Source organism: Conger conger, chromosome 5 (assembly GCF_963514075.1).
Source record: "Conger conger chromosome 5, fConCon1.1, whole genome shotgun sequence".
NCBI classification, from domain to species: domain Eukaryota; kingdom Metazoa; phylum Chordata; class Actinopteri; order Anguilliformes; family Congridae; genus Conger; species Conger conger.
The window spans coordinates 9,550,175-9,566,938 of NC_083764.1; positions in this window are offsets into that span (position 1 = coordinate 9,550,175).

Genomic DNA, 16,764 nt, shown 5'->3' on the forward strand with positions numbered 1-16,764 from the left:
GACTTGTGTCTCCGCCAGAACATCACACACATCCATGTTCTCAACATTTAGTCATTATTTTAAGAGCGTCCCTTTCTCCCGGCGCTCAGAAGGAAGGGAAAGCTGCCATAAAGGTCTTCTCTGATGTTATTTTAATGATTTAATTCACTGCTGTCACAAGCTTCGATTCTCCCCCCACCCCCCCACACACACACACACACACCACCCCATCCACTGTCAGCGTGATGAATGCGATCCCTGAGGAGGGAAATCACAAAGCCGTACAGTTTTACACACTGGCAGTAAATACATAAACACGGCATGGGTGTACTGTTACAAATGTACTTCGGCAACATTGGCTCAGGCGGTAAGAGCAGTCGTCTGGCAGTCAGAGGGTTGCCAGTTCAATCCCGCACTGGGTGTGTTGAAGTGTCCCTGTGCAAGACACCTAACCCCCAAAATGCTCCTGACGAGCTGGTTGGTGCCTTGCGTGGCAGCCTATCGCTGTTGGTGTGTGTGTGTGTGTGAGTGTGTGTGAATGGCTGAATGAGAAGCATCAATTGTACAGTGCTTTGGATAAAGGCGCTATATAAATGATAACCATTTACTTTCACATTTTAGTGTGTTCCCCCCACGTGATGTCACTGCTTGTTTTTGGCACCGGTTGAACAGTAGGTGAACGCTCCTATACCCTCCTTTACCGTTTCAGATCTGAGGAAGCTGTCAGATCGTATCCATTATGCATGAAGCACCTCACTCATGCTGCTTCCCTCTGCCAGACTCATCAGCTGAAGAATGGCACAGTGCATAATGCGTAACCCACCTGGCTTTCCCAAACACAAATCACAGAGTGCTTATGTAGTTATCTGAGGGAAGGAACAACAGACATGTACAACTGAAAATATGTAGGCCACAATTTTCCAGGTGTGGACTCAGTGTGTTCACGTGGAGTTCATTTACAATTTGTCTTTGTTTATACTTTATCTGTATATTTGTCTATCTGTAGGTCTGTCTGTCTATTTGCTATTTTGTTTTACTTATTTATTTATTTCTAATGATTGTTTTATTTTGTTGTTGTTTTTATTTGCACTGTGAACGGGACAGTTTTCTGTGGAGCATAGCTTTTACCAACAATAGTTTTTACCATTGAAATGGAGGCAAATGCTATGAACTGTCAGCAAGATGTTTTGCATTCAGAGATTTCTGCAAAAAGACAAACATTTGTAAAAGGCATTGGAGCACATTCAGTGTACCCGCTTTGTCTTTCAGTTTGAGCGAAGAAACATGCCTTACCTTTACTCCACTTCAGTCATAGTTTCTTCGGTGGAATAATGTTATTTGCACTGGAGCTTATTAAACAATGGTATGTCTGTCAGAAATGTCTTTAAAAGAAACGGCTCGTTCGAGAAAATGAAATCATGGGTTTATAATGTGAGGTAAATGGTTAAACCAATGCTTTATTTAATGACGTCTCTCTGACATTGTGCGAATGCACACTGCCGCTGTTTTCCATGCTGATGCCTCCATCAGCTCTCCATGCGAACGCCCCCTACAGTGCCGTGTCCTGGAGAAAAAACAGCACATCCTTGGGAGAAATAGCTTAAAGCAATGCCCCCCACTGTGCATAGGAAGCTACAGTAGTCACAGGGTAGTACTCATCCGCATGCTGTCAAAGAAATGCATTATGATACACCATCAGAGTGAGGAAAATGGCAGTTATTGAATTAATTTCTACTGTATGTATTTGTATGTATCACAGACCTGGCTGCAAACTTGTCCAGGATCATGTAAGATCTGTGAGAAGCTTCAATGATTCCCCTATTTAGGAAAACGATCTTTCACAAGTTCCAAGATACTGACAGAATATACAATAGGTTGGTTTTGAGATCTTGAGCAGCCTACAGCTTAGTGGCTAAGGTGCTTGACTGGGACCAAGATGGTTGGTGGTTCAAGCCTATATATGTAGCCACAATAAGATCTGCACAGCTGTTGGGCCCTTGCTCCAGGAGGGGGATTGTCCCCCTGCTTAGTCTAAACAACTGTAAGTCGCTTTGGATAAAAGCGTCAACTAAATAACAAATAGTTATTTATTGAGCAAATCTGGAAAAAGACCAAATCATCCTGGAAAAGGATCAACGCATGCAGTTTCCGAACAAGGTTTTATTTCTCTCGCACAATTACTTACGAGCATTCCGCACGCGGTCCGTTGTTGGCATCGCGTCCCATTTTCAGCGCGGCCCGTTCTGGATCGGACGCTGTCCAGGGGGACGCGGGGGTTCTCGGTTGGCAGGATCGCCGGTCATTATTGCTGACTGACCCCTTTGATCAGCCAGGGCCACCGCGATCCAGCGGTGAGCGGAGGAGTAATTCTCCCGCGCGGCTGTGGCAGCTCTACGCTCGGCCGATCGCGGAGTGGAAACCCGGCGTTCGGCCGACTGCTGCGCCGGCCCCCCAAATTGATGGATTGATGTTGCGGTGATGGCGGCACGGATGGTGCAGCGGGTAGCGCTGCCGCCTCACAGCGAGGCGGTCCTGGGTTCGAATCCCCGTCGGCCGGGGCCTCTCTGTGCGGAGTTTGCGTGTTCTGCCCGTGTGCGCGTGGGTTTCCTCCGGGTACTCCGGTTTCCTCCCACAGTCCAAAGACATGCAGGTTAGGCTGATTGGAGAGTCTAAATTGCCCGTAGGTATGAGTGTGTGAGTGAAGGGTGTGTGTGCGCCCTGCGATGGACTGGCGACCTGTCCAGGGTGTATTCCTGCCTTTCGCCCAATGTATGCTGGGATACGCTCCAGCCCCCCTGCGACCCTGTTCAGGATAAGCGGGTTCAGATAATGGGATGTTGCGGTAATGAGAAGGACCCATACGGCAGCCGATCGGATGCGCCACCGTCCAAGCTCAACGCTCTTCCTCATAAAAGCTCTTCCTCTCTCCGCCGCTAATGCGCTTTTACGACTGCAGATGTGGCTGTCCTGACATGGGGAACATGGGCTACAGTGCGTCATTTTCACAGTTATAGCCGTGTATAAAAGCATCATCCGCACTAAATTATACACATTTCGCCTCCGTTGAGGAGTGTAGGGAGAGCCAACCGTTTTATGTCTGACATAACAGGAAATAATTCTGTGTATGTTAAGGCAAGATAATAAAAAAATCCTGAATGATTAACACACTTGAGAATTTCAATTAAGCCTCAGCTAGATTGTGTATTTGTGTTATATAGGTCAAATTCCAGCATTTTGTGGTGATGCTGTCTTGCTGTATGACATCAGTGCTCAGCTAAAGAATTATCGGAAAACAAAAGTAAACTATGAACAGTTGCAATAAGCGAGTTCTATGTTGGGGTTGATTCATGGCTGTTTTCTTTCAGATATGAGCATTCGCTGCTCAGTCTCCATTGTACTATATAAAAGATATAATTGCCTAAACTCACACGCTCACATCTTTAATCTCATCCCTATCGCTCAATTCTTTCATTCTTCTGACAGAAGAATGTGCTTGTTTTCCTTCTGGCACCAGAAGGCACATTTGCACCCTTTCATAACATTAATTTCGGGAGTTGGAAATCCCTCATCGGGAAACATAACATTTTACTGCGGCCCCGGAGCCCGGAGAGACAGGTGCAGGCGCGCCACCGGCGGAACGTTCTGGCAGCCGTGCATACGGGCCCGAAATTATCGCCTAAAGCGCTTTCGCCCACGCCTGTCAAAATGAGCTTCTGCGTGGCAGACTGCCCTTTCAGGTCCTCCCACCCCTGCAACGCTGCGCTTTTACTGAAGAAGAGTAAGAAGAAGAAGAAGAAGAAGAAGAAGAAGAAGAGAAACAGAGTGAAACTTCTCTCTGAGATTAATCATTGATGTTCGGAGGCAGAGCCGTGGCTGGAGCTCCAGATGCTCAGGGGTCTCTGGAGAGCGTATGCAGCATTTTCACCAAAAGGCGGCCATTTTAGGAGGCTTTTCCGGCTTTCCCCGTCATTTGTGAACGACTGTAAAGGCCAGGCAGGCTAACAGCGGACGGGAAGTGGGGCTGAGGCCAGCCTGTAAGAACGTGCAATCGTGTTACGACAAGACGAGGGGTCATCCGTTGGAGGAACCGGAAAGAAAGGAAGGGACCCTTTTTGAAACTCGTCCCGAGTTCTTCTCTACCGTGCAGATTCGTACAAACCTTCGCTCTGTCGGAATCCCTTTACAGCGCACGGTGGAACTAGGCACATGCGTGATAAATTTTAAAAAGCCATTATAATTGTATGCATGCTCCACTTGCATATCTAGCGAGAGAATTAAAGTGGAAATGAATCGTTTCGAGCAGCATGTAATCTCCTCCTGACACCTTGCGGGGGTAATTTCGGAGGCACTCGTCTTAAAGAGATCCAGGACGGTCGTGGCTCACACTCCACCAGCCCAGGCCTGGCAGGGGGGGTGGGGGGGGGGGGGGGGGGGGGGGATGCATCATGAGTCTGACACGCCAGGTCACTCCATAATACCGGTCTAATTGAAATACGGTTGGGACTTGACTGTGAATGGTTTGAATCCTGCTCTTTTATTAATAAAAGCATATGGGCCACAGAGAGTATGTAATCCCCCCCAGTATTATCTGTTAGGCCATTCCCATAAATTACACCTATCGGTGCTCTGCATCAGTCATTCTCCTCTTATCCCCGCTCTTGTGACTTTCCGCTGCAGAAGCCTTTTGAGATCAGCTCTTTTTTTTAATATTACTGCAGGTGATCTGGCACTGTTGTTCTCCAGCAATGAAACTGCTTCTCAACTTGGCAAAGACGCTCGTGGTCAGTTGAATAATTCTGACCTATTGCCTGGACTGTGATTACAGAACTGCCTTGCTTGTATTGCCCTGTCTGCCCTGTTTTGACCATCGTCTGTGGAACTCTGATTAAAGCGTGTTGTTTATTACACCTCTGTGTCTGTGAGTGGTTCCAATCAGTACTTGAGACATAATGTGATTATAATAATATTTTTTTACTGGGCTTAAACCAGGTCAGTTAACCAGGGTATACTGTAGAAATCAGATGCTGACCCCAGAAAATATACATCACCTCTCTGGGCGACACAGCGACTACACACATCTTGGTGTTGTTTCACGTTTCATCCATTTTCACTCCAATTATCACTTTTAAAGCTTTGTCAGTCCTTAGTGATGCCTTTTATTGTTTGGCAACCCAGCGAAACCTGCTCTAATTGGAGCAAATGATGTCTTTATTCTTTTCGTGACACTGTTCTTTCAGCGCAAATCCCAGGTTTGACTTTGAGAGCTGAACACAGCACATTCATTCCTCGGAATCAACGTCCAAAGGGGAGACTTTTAAACTCTAATGAGGCTAAATGGAGGATAACAGAGAAAACGTTTCCCGAGGAGTAATTTTCATGTTGCTTAATGTTTTCTTGTAGCTACCCAAATGCAACAGAATTATGAGTGCTGTGTTTGCCGACAAATGTGAAGGCTAAAAGACAGGAGAGGGATTTCAAAGGTCTTTTAGCCTGCAGACACAAAACACAAACACATTACACAAAAGGTACATTTCTCCTTTAGGGAAATAACTATTCACATAACTATTATATTTGAATACGGATACTGTAATGGAGTTTGTGCAGCTGATACGGAATACTGTGACAACTGATTTGGGAAATATAAGCAATGTTGTATGCCATATTCTTAACAGGGAAGTAAGTAGTACAGCTCAGTTTAATCACCAGTGTTCAAAATCCTGTGTAGCAGTATTTTACAATGCATTAGCGACACTGTAGAATTATGTTTGCTGTAAGGCCATTTTCAATCAGTGTAAAAAAAAGTCAAGCTTCTTATTTCTTCCAAACTCTGAAGACTTTCCTTTTTGGGCAGAGGAGGAATATGTTTAATTGTTGTTATTTTGTTTATTCATGTTCTTTACACCAATCAATCTTTAAACTAGCTTTCATCTGAGATGGTCTGACTTGAGACCATCTGTTCTGCAATCTGATATATCTTCCATGAAAATAAAATCGGTGTCAGTGTGGATTTATGATCGAGGGAGTAAATTACTTTTGACAGACAGAATCCGCGGACCGATTTGGATGATGTATCTCCTGTTTTGGCTTCTGCTCTGGTTAAAATTGGAAGGGAACAAAACGGCAATATCACAAAGGTGGGCAAGATATCTGCCTTTTAAGAGTGAGGAATGAGATTGCACAGTGCATTGTAAAATTGCTCAGTACATTGTCAAACTGCATCGAAAAAGTTATACCGAGACTTTCGCTCCATTAAATCCATCTATAGTTACAACACTTTGAGCGCTGTTACATTGATAAATGACGTTGCCAAAAGCAACGGTCCAACTGAAATTTTGATTTATTATGTTATTAAAGGGCATAAAAAGTCAGAAAATTGAGGGAAAAGAATGGTTGTCACTTGATTTTACAGATTGTGAATGGCCATGTAAACTATGTGCAACTTATTTTACTAACATGGCACTTCTGTTGCCATTGAGTCCACAAACAGCACAATGCAGAAATTAATGTTAAGCATTGTGATTGTATCTCATGGTTTACAATGTAATTACCAATTGAGTTATATGTGCAGTAGGTGCATGTTTTTCCTGTGTCAAAATGGGTCTTTTTCTTTAGCCCACATAAAGTGTCCATCCATCCCATCCATTATCTTAACCCGCTTATCCTGAACAGGGTCGCAGGGGGGCTGGAGCCTATCCCAGCATACATTGGGTGAAAGGCAGGAATACACCCTGGACAGGTCGCCAGTCCATCGCAGGGCACACACACCATTCACTCACACACTCATACCTACGGGCAATTTAGACTCTCCAATCAGCCTAACCTGCATGTCTTTGGACTGTGGGAGGAAACCGGAGTACCCGGAGGAAACCCACGCAGACACGGGGAGAACATGCAAACTCCGCACAGAGAGGCCCCGGCCGACGGGGATTCGAACCCAGGACCTCCTTGCTGTGAGGCGGCAGTGCTACCCACTGCACCATCCGTGCCACCCCACATAAAGTGTGATACCTATAAATATCAATACGTAAATCACAACTATCACACAGCTATCTGAACACTAAAGATTAAAGTACTTAATTTAAAAAGTGTTCCCTTAATGTTTTACCGATACACTAAAGAAACTGGTATCTTTTGCAGAACTGTGAATTTTTTATTTGCACTAGGCTTTGTTTTTTCATAAAAATGCTGCTTTTTAACACACACACAAAACAAAAACAAGAATAAGACCAGACAAATTAATTAGTGAATCTGTGTCTTCTTCACACTGGTAAATATGGGCATAGCAGAGGAAAGCAAACAACAACAAACATGATGGATGATTTTGTAGAATAAACCATGAAAGGAAAGACCTAAAAGTCTATATTACACTTCCCCACCTGCAATGATCTGTGACTAAATCCATGTCAACGGGAGCCAGCACAATTAGTCTGCAGTCGGAGAGATGCTTAAATTATGTTCGAAATATCTGCCAAGTCCAACATGTTTTGTTGACCCATGAGGTGTAAACACTATTTTCCCCTTTTTTTCCATCTCTGTTGACAGTGCTGTGAGTAAAATGGACAGAGACATTTACTAGTCTCTGGAACCATCCAGTTTATAGCAGTCTAATGCTTCCTCTTTAGGCCCAAGTCCTGTGCAACTCTGTAAATACGTCAATGCCACAAATGCTACAAGCAACTGCCTAGCATCGCCCAGTCTGTTACCGTAGTACTTATCGCAAACTTTCTCTCAATCCCGGAATGCAACACGACACTGTGTCCAGACCAGCAGTCACATGTTAAATTGCTATGGGAAAAACTGTGTGTGGCATTTTATTGCAGTTGTATTCCCAATATACCTAACTGCCTTGTGATTTGTATACTCAGTGAACACTTAGACCAATTTTTTCGGCTTTTGGTCTTCTGCTGCTGTAGCCTATCCATTTAGAGGTTTGATGTGTTGTGTGTTCAGAGATTCTCTTCTGCATATCATTGTTGTAATGTGTGGTTATTTGCGTTACTGTCACCTTCTGTCAGCTTTCAGCAGTCTGGCCATTCTCCTCTGACCTCTCTCATTAACAATGCATTTTTGCCTGCAGAACTGCTGTTTTTTGTTTTTCGCACCATTCTCTGCAAACTCTGACATTTGGTCTGAACAACAGCTGAACCTCTTGACCATGACTGGATGCTTTTATGCATTTAGTTTTGGCCACCTGATTGGCTGATTAAATAGCTTGTGTACTTCTACCCAATGAATTGCTCACTGAGTGCATATACATTGTGTAAACACAACATCCAACAACCAACAAATATGAAATACCAAAATTGTTACTGGAGAATTTTACTACTCGCAGTTTCAAAAACTGTGAGCTGGATCGGGCTATGAATGTCTGCCATTGGCACAAACGCAGGCCTTTCTTCGCCTCCTGGTTGAGGTGGCATGTTAGTGTCCGGGTATGTTAATGTGTTAGCCCCTGAGTGCAAGGTGCCACGACGGGCTTCTCTCTAAACTCATCCATTAATCCCACAGAGCCAGGGCAGTGTCATGGACATGTGAGCCTATTGACTTTCACAGGAGAATATACTACCCTTGACTGCCTGCAAATAAAAGCCAGAGAGCCAGAATAATCCCCGACCTCAACTTTTGTAGCGTTTATAGAAGCAGCTTTTTTTTTTCCCCCTCATCTATTCATATTATGTATTCACACAAACTGTATTTCAGATAACAGAGGGCATAATACCTGCCTGGTTATAAATTCCATTTATAACCAGAAATTGCATAACCATGGTTTCTACCATACACCTCCTGCGGCTACCCAGTGCACTTTAAGGTTCAATGTTAATGAACTACAATGTGTATTTAATACAATGCTAAATCTTAGTGGCATGGATTAACTACTCCATTAATTCATATTTAGTACAAAATCAACCCTTTCCATTTTAAATTGATAAATTGTGGAAGGCCTCTGTTTTTTGTGGAAAATTATTACATTTGAGTTCCCTGGAAGCCGTCCTGCATAGCCACAGCCCCATACCTTCCCTTCCCCTGGGGAACGCTGTGAAGGCACGTTCGTTGTTCAATATACTCCCGCGCAGAGGAGGGCTTGGAGTGAGCAGCACTATACATCAAGCTGGGTTCTGAGGACACCGAAAGGTTTTACTAGTTCAGTTCCACCGGCCACTGAGTCTGGCAAATCGATGATTCTGCGTGAACGAGAAACCGCTTCGTTTGAAATACGGTTAGATGAACCAGTGGGTGGGAAATGTAGTAAAAATGTTATGGGGGGGCACAGCCTGTAACTTGCAGGTTGCAGGTCAGAAGATTGAGTCCCAGGTAGGCCAGTGATGTTGAGCCCTTCAGAACGGTGCTTAACCTGAATTACTCCAGTGAAAAAATTGCCCGGCTGTATAAGTGGATGGAATGTGAAAAGTGGTTCAAGTCGCTCTCTAAAATGGCAAAATGGAAATGAACTCAACTCTCCAAATCAAGACCCTTGAAAGCAGAAAGCCCGGCTGACTGCACTAATGCAATAAATGGGCAGACCTGAGTACTTCTGTTTATGTCACGCTAATGCAGGGCTCTATAACTTTGCCAATCTTCACTCGGTGAGCCTGACGCAGAGGGGTTGGGTAAGCACTGTGAAGCAGCCCGGTGGGAGAGGCGGTAGCATTCCCACATACTATTGATTAAACTATTCATGATCATGGTGATCATTTGTATGTATTACAGTACATCTTAACTTAGTTTGACCCAAAATCACAGGTGTGCCAATGTCTGCCGTGATCTTACTCTGACTACCATGGGAGCAACCAGGAAGCTAGACAGCTGTGAAAAAGGTTAAGGAATAGGTTTCAGCGCAACATGTTTATATTCTCATATTCAAAATTAATTATGGATTCATATGCATGATTTTGCTTCATAAGTTCAAGTGGTAAATACTGTTAACAAGAAGTATTAGCAGAGGGCAGCCCAACCCTGATCCTGGAGATCAACTGTCCTGTCGTTTTATATTTAAACCCTAATTTGGCACACCTAATTATACTAATTGGCAGCTCATGGAGATCTGTAGCTCTTGAGTGAGGTGTGTTTTATGAAGGTTGGACTGAAATCCTACAGGACAGTAGATCTCCTGGAAAAGAGTTGGGCAGCCCTATATTTGTAACACTGACAAGCAATGTCCTCTAAACGCTGAACATAAACAAATTGTGTATTGCTAACGCTTTCATACATTTTACAGCACATTCAGCAGATACACAGTAATTGCTATGAGAAACCTGTTGTTGTTATTAACAGTTATATCTGTGTGTGAACAGTGTGTAAACTGGCACCATAAATAATTATAATTATAAATAGTTACCTCTTCGTCTGAACTTGAATGCATAAGATACAATACATTGGAAAGGTATTTTTTGGAATTCAAATTCATGTTATTCATATTAGTCATATGGCTCTGGCCTATTAATTAAATGTTTCCTTTTCTTATTTCCACAGACACTGCACAGGAGCCAGGACTCTTTATGGAATGTATATTCATCACATTATGGCTCACAAAACACGAGCCGCATGGTTCCAGTGTAGCAAAAACTGTGAGTGTGGATATTAAGATGTTAAAATGGTTCCTTAGTAAGCTACAATGAAGCAAAAAATTATCAGAGAACTTAAATTAATTATGCCTGCGATTGTTCTGGGGACCATTAATCAAGGACACTATGATACATTTACAGTAGACTCTATTTTAAAAAGTCCGTCTCTATGTAGGTAGAGGTGCTCCTCAGCGACTCTGAACTGCAGTGTCTCACACATGGTGTGTGCGTGTGCGCGTGTGTATGCATGTGTATGTGTGTGTGTGTGTGTGTGTGTGTGTGTTGGAGGAGGGTGTGTGCGTATGTGTGTGTGTGTGTGTTGGAGGAGGGTGTGTGCGTATGTGTGTGTGTGTGTGTGTGTGTTGGAGGAGGGTGTGTGCGTATGTGTGTGTGTGTGTGTTGGAGGAGGGTGTGTGCGTATGTGTGTATGTGTGTGTGTGTTGGAGGAGGGTGTGTGCGTATGTGTGTGTGCGTGTGTGTGTTGGAGGAGGGTGTGTGCGTATGTGTGTGTGTGTGTGTGTGTGTGTGTGTTGGAGGAGGGTGTGTGCCTATGTGTGTGTGTGTGTGTGTTGGAGGAGGGTGTGTGCGTATGTGTGTGTGTGTGCGTGTGTGTGTTGGAGGAGGGTGTGTGCGTATGTGTGTGTGTGTGTGTGTGTGTGTTGGAGGAGGGTGTGTGCGTATGCGTGTGTGTGTGCGTATGTGTGTGTGTGTTGGAGGAGGGTGTGTGCGTATGTGTGTGTGTGTGCGTATGTGTGTGTGCGCGTGTTGGAGGAGGGGGTGTGTGAAGGTGAGCTCCACAGCTGATTGGAGCAGTGACTCATCCCTTTCCCGCGGCCAGGCGGAGGCAGGATTACCGGCCTGCTGTCTCCGAGCGGTAACCAGGCAGCCGCATCCGCGTCTCCCACGCGACGCGCGACCTTGACGTCACCGCCGCCATTTAATGCGCCTTCATCAGCACAAACTCCAAGCCAGAAATGATGTCAGGCATACCGAGAGGGAGAGGAGCCCTGCGTCTGTTAATTAGATCAGGCTGCGGCCTTGTCGTGACCTTTGACTCCATGTGCTCCCGTTGGCCCCAATGGTATTTCTGTATTATTCCTGATTGGGCACCTATAGAAGATTAATTCTGCTTTCAGACACGCATCCTTCACCGTGCGTCACCGTATTGGTCTTTAATGTTGTCATTACAAAAAAGAAAAAACAAAATGGTTGATCAGTGTCAAATCCAGTACCTTCCCAGCCTCTCTATAGCTGGGTTCCTTCCGAGATTTCTTCCCATTGAGTTTTTTATCGTAACCGTTTTAGGGATATTCTGTCCACTGGGGAGTTTTTACCTAATGGGCTAGATATTTGTGGACTCAGGCCAGTTACTCTGTAAAGCAAGGGTCACCAACCCTGTTCCTGGAGATCTACCAACCTGTAGGTTTTCATTGCAACCCAAATTTGGCAGAACTGATTCTACTAATTAGCAGCTCAATGAGATCTGAAGCTGTTGAATGAGGTTGGAGTGAAAACCAACAGGACAGTAGATCTCCAGGAACAGGGCTGGTGACCCCTGCTGCAAAGCGTCTTCGGTAAAAAGAGCTGTACAAATGAAATTGAATTGAGTTGAACTGAGTAGATTCAGATTCAGAAAGACTAAGCAGTGAAGCTTCGTTTAAAGCAACACTCAAGTGGTTCCCTACTCAAAGTAATTTGTTGCTCAGCATAGGCAATTTCAGTACTTATGGACTTAAGTGAAAACCCAATCGAATCTCAAGGCATTCCTGCTAAGGGACCCTGTCAATCGTTTGGTCAGACGCTGTCAAATAACTGACAGAAGGTTGGACGGACCTGTGCCCTCGAACGCCCGGGAAGCCAGCACCCGGGATTTGAGTTTAATGTGAGTAGCATTCCGAAACGGAGAAGGAACTGATCCGAACAGACACGAGGCACAGGCATATTTTACAGACAGAAGACCAGGCCACAGACGCCCGAGTTAAATCAACGTTTGCCCTCAACTGTCAGGAGGCGGCTAAACTTGCCAGCCGGTGTTAGTGGCAGCCTGCACTTATATGTAAGTCAAACTTAAAGGACAAAATTGATTGAATCCAGGCCGGAATAAATGTAAGTGGTCCAGTGACAGATTGAGACAGGCTAGGGGACGAGGCAAACTCCCGACCAAATGCCAAAACCATAAATTTGCTGTATGCATTACGACACATATACTAGTGTACTATGCTGAACATTATACAGTACACCATAAAACAATCATGCAAACAAATACAATAGCCCTTTAAACTGTAAACACAATTCTTCATATGAGAATGTTTTAATGCATGTTGCTTTAAGTCAGGCAGTTTCCAAAGGAAACCTTTCAGTCGTTAATTTCATGGTACTTTCACATGTTAAGCCCGTCATCCATTGAGTGCTCAGTGGGGTATTTCTCAAATTAATTTCACAGTTACAAGAGAATAGCAAATTGTGAATCTGCTGACCATGTTCAAAAACTAATCTGAAGGCTTCGGTGGAATGGGGCAATAAACTCTGTGTATTCGGCTTGTACGATATCTGAAAATGCATGATCGCGTGCCGCATAATCCCTTGTGGTTAGACAGCTCTGTGGTTTTCATTATAGCTATTAATTGCAGTAATGCACAGCTTGAGGAGCTGAATACCGTCAAAGAACTGAATGATCACGATTATGGAAATAAAATAATTAAAATGACTCCCGCGGGCTGTCGTAGCTTCTCACTGCTGGTAGCTGCATGCATTTCTTCGTGGATAAAGTCTCTGATTGTGGTGATAAATAGCTTTGGATTGCAAAAGCGAAATGATAGATTGCAACATGGTAGCATCGTTAGAATGGAGTTGACCTTCAGTGCCTTCAGTTCAAATTGTGTTCTATTGAGTGGCTTTCATTTAAACGAAAACAAACTAATGTCAATGTTAATTTGATTTGACATGTTTTTTATGCGATGACAAATTACTTTTTTCTTTGAAATACTTCTGATAAACACTTAATTGTCTTATTGTCTATGCAGTGTAACAGTTAATCGTAAAATGACTTCCATAGCAGTAAAAACAATGTATGTTGTGATACACCCCTGGGAGGACAGAAGAGCTGGACACAGGGAGATATTAAAAATGACGGTTCTCACCCGCTCTTATTTATGCAAACAGAAGCTGGAAGGAGAGAGAACACATGCCCACAAATGAACAAATAAACAAGACCCTTCACCCATTTGGGCTAAAATAATACACAAAAATAACAAATGCAAAGAAAATAACCCGACTCACAGAGCTTTTCAGCATTCTGGTGTCTTGGCTCTCTCTCCTCTTCTGCTTGTTCCTGGTCTCAACCACCTACTGTGGAAAGAAGCACACTTTTAAATTCCTGCACTGATTCGAAATGCTGCCCAGGTGTATGCCTACTTAATCAGTAGCCATGGTCCTCGGATTGCCTGCTTCCTTCCCGCAAACAGAGAACAGCTGCCACAGTTAGATTTAAACTCACTGTCTGGATGCCCTTTCACGTATCCTGTATACCTGCATAGTTATAAGTCACACATTTATTTTCCCTGAGTACTACCGTGAGTATTTCTCAAATCAACACAATGTGAAGGCCAAGTCAACCTGGGCAGATGTAGTGTCGTGATCAACTGGGTATTTGAAAAATCACTGAAGAGTTAATGCCTCGAAGCTGATTCGGATAAAGCTACAGCTCCAGTGAAGGGAAAAATTACATTTTTTAACATTCCTGCCCTTGAGATAACTACTGTATTTCATCTGTCAGGATATTCTTTGAATGAGCAAGAAGGGGCTTCCCTGGATGAAAAAGTACAGCAAGCGCATAATTTTCCAGTTGGACTGAAAGTAGGAGCATTTGACTTTCCTTCCTGATGGTAAACAGACTAAACATATTTCTTTGTAAGAGCAGGATTCATCCACCCCTCCATTCATTATCTACCCAGCTTATTCCTGTCCAGGGTCGCATGGGGTGCTGGAGCCTATCCCAGCATGCATTGGGGATTGGCGAGAGGCACAAATACACTGGTTAACCAGTCTATCACAGGGCACACACAGACACACACACACACACACGCAGACACACACAGACACACACACACACACTCACTCCCACCAAGGTTGATTCAGTCTACTGATTTTATTTATTCTGGTAAGCAACATTTCCTATTTTTCCCTACATTGCACAACTATTTTACATTAAAAATGAAAGCAGTGCCATTATACACATCTCTTCATTCCCACTCGCCCACGCTGATCACATTAATGTAATGAGGAACTGGTGAAGGAGCAAAGGCTGTTATCTGGTACAAAAACATTATTTGGAGTTTATTTCTTGCAGCCCCCTCTGGTGTGTAATAAATCTCTTTTCTTGCAACCCTTCTGGGGTGTACCAACCAGAAACTGGAGTAGTTCATGTGGCTGAAATAAGCAATTTAAGTGACAACTATATAAGTGGCAAAATCTATTTCTTTCAAATACCTCCGGTGAAAATGAATTTGTTTCTAGGTAATCAAGTATACAGTGTATGGGGAAACACAAGTCAAGGGTGAGAAGCAATATATTAATTTTCCTTTAGGTAACCCATAGTATCAATAAAATAGGTGGTTTCAGCATGTAGGTCAGCTTTCTCATTATGTTTTCTGGTGTAGTTTCTGTCTACTGAAAAGTAAAACCTCCACTCGACATTAGCAAGTTTTTGTCACACATTTTAATTTTTGCAACCACCAAACTCACAATAAACCAAAAATAAGATGAACGATTTTTACATTGCATAAAAATAACATAGAACAAACATAAAGAGTGACACTCTTTGACCTGGCAAGGTCAAAAGAAGCAAAATAATTTTTTTTTTAGTTTAAGTGCCTGGACTACTGTTTAAAGTTTAAAATGCTTTCAGCTGCAGAGGGTGTGCCCAAAACTGTGACTCTACATTATATAAGATTAGGCTTTCATACTGAGCAAGATTCCTGCAGGATAGAGGCTGGAAGCAAAAATAACCCAGTTTGCTCTCTAGACCAATCTGTTACATAATGACTCATGTCGATTTCAGAGTCTGTGCCTCAAATTGCACACTCGTGTAACTTACAAGTGCAGCAACAAGTGAACTACTTAGAATGCAAGAGTTAATTTGAGACGCATTTGCACTGTTCTCTGACCGTGACAAGAAATGCAACCGGTGCAGTTTAGACCAGCAGGAGCGACTGACAGCTGTCGCGACAGTTAGCTAGCTAGCTAAATTATAGCCAAAAAAATGTATTTGTTCAAATGTGTCTGTACAAATTTGCGGTGAACATATGTTGGTACAGTTTTAATTTTAATGAGAAAAAATGGGTGGCGGCACGGATGGTGCATCTTTCCTGTCCATCTTTCTCTGCCATGTGTAACTATACCAGTTTTCTCCCCCATCATCTCACAATCACCTATTGAAGGAATCCTATTGATCAACTTTCACCGGTCATTAACTTTGCAAACCTGCTTATCATACATAGTCCTGCTATGAGAACCTTATCTTTCTTCCAATACTTTTTCATTCTAAAACAGCAATGGAAGGACAAGTTGTGATGGCCCTCGCTACCAGGATTAATTGATTTGCTTTTTTGGGGAACCCAACATCAGGAAATATTTCAGAACTTTTCTGCAATAAGTAAAGCTTACTTCTTAGACCACAGTTTGGTAAATAAAAGTATCCCCTTTCCTCTTGAAGGCATCAAGCAGGTCACAGTCTCTGCAATCGATCACGAGACTGCAGCAACCGGAATATATCAAAAAGGGCAGATTATTATAATGTTCGTTTTGAAGAAATATATCCAATATTAAAGCTCACCCAGAGGTTTATGCCTCGCCTGTCCTTGGCTGGCTTCAATAAGGCATCGCCACTGACAGCGACAGGGTTTCAAAGGCTGCAAAGGTGTTTTGATTTAAGCTTCAGGCTGAACAGCTTCAGAAAGGATAGCACCCCTCCCTCACTCACAGAGAAAGCCTCCTTGAAAGTGGAAATCAGAATTTACCCATGCATTCAGGGGCAGCACCTGTTCTTGCTCCTGTGGAAATTAAACATAATATTTTATCATTGCAGGTGAGCACTGTGTACGCTCCGCTAATTTACAGCATTCAACACGACTGTTAACATGACTCAGACTCAATTTCATTTTCAAAATGTCAGCCCCGGATACAAACAAAATATGTAGCCTACTTAACACTTGCATTTTAACAC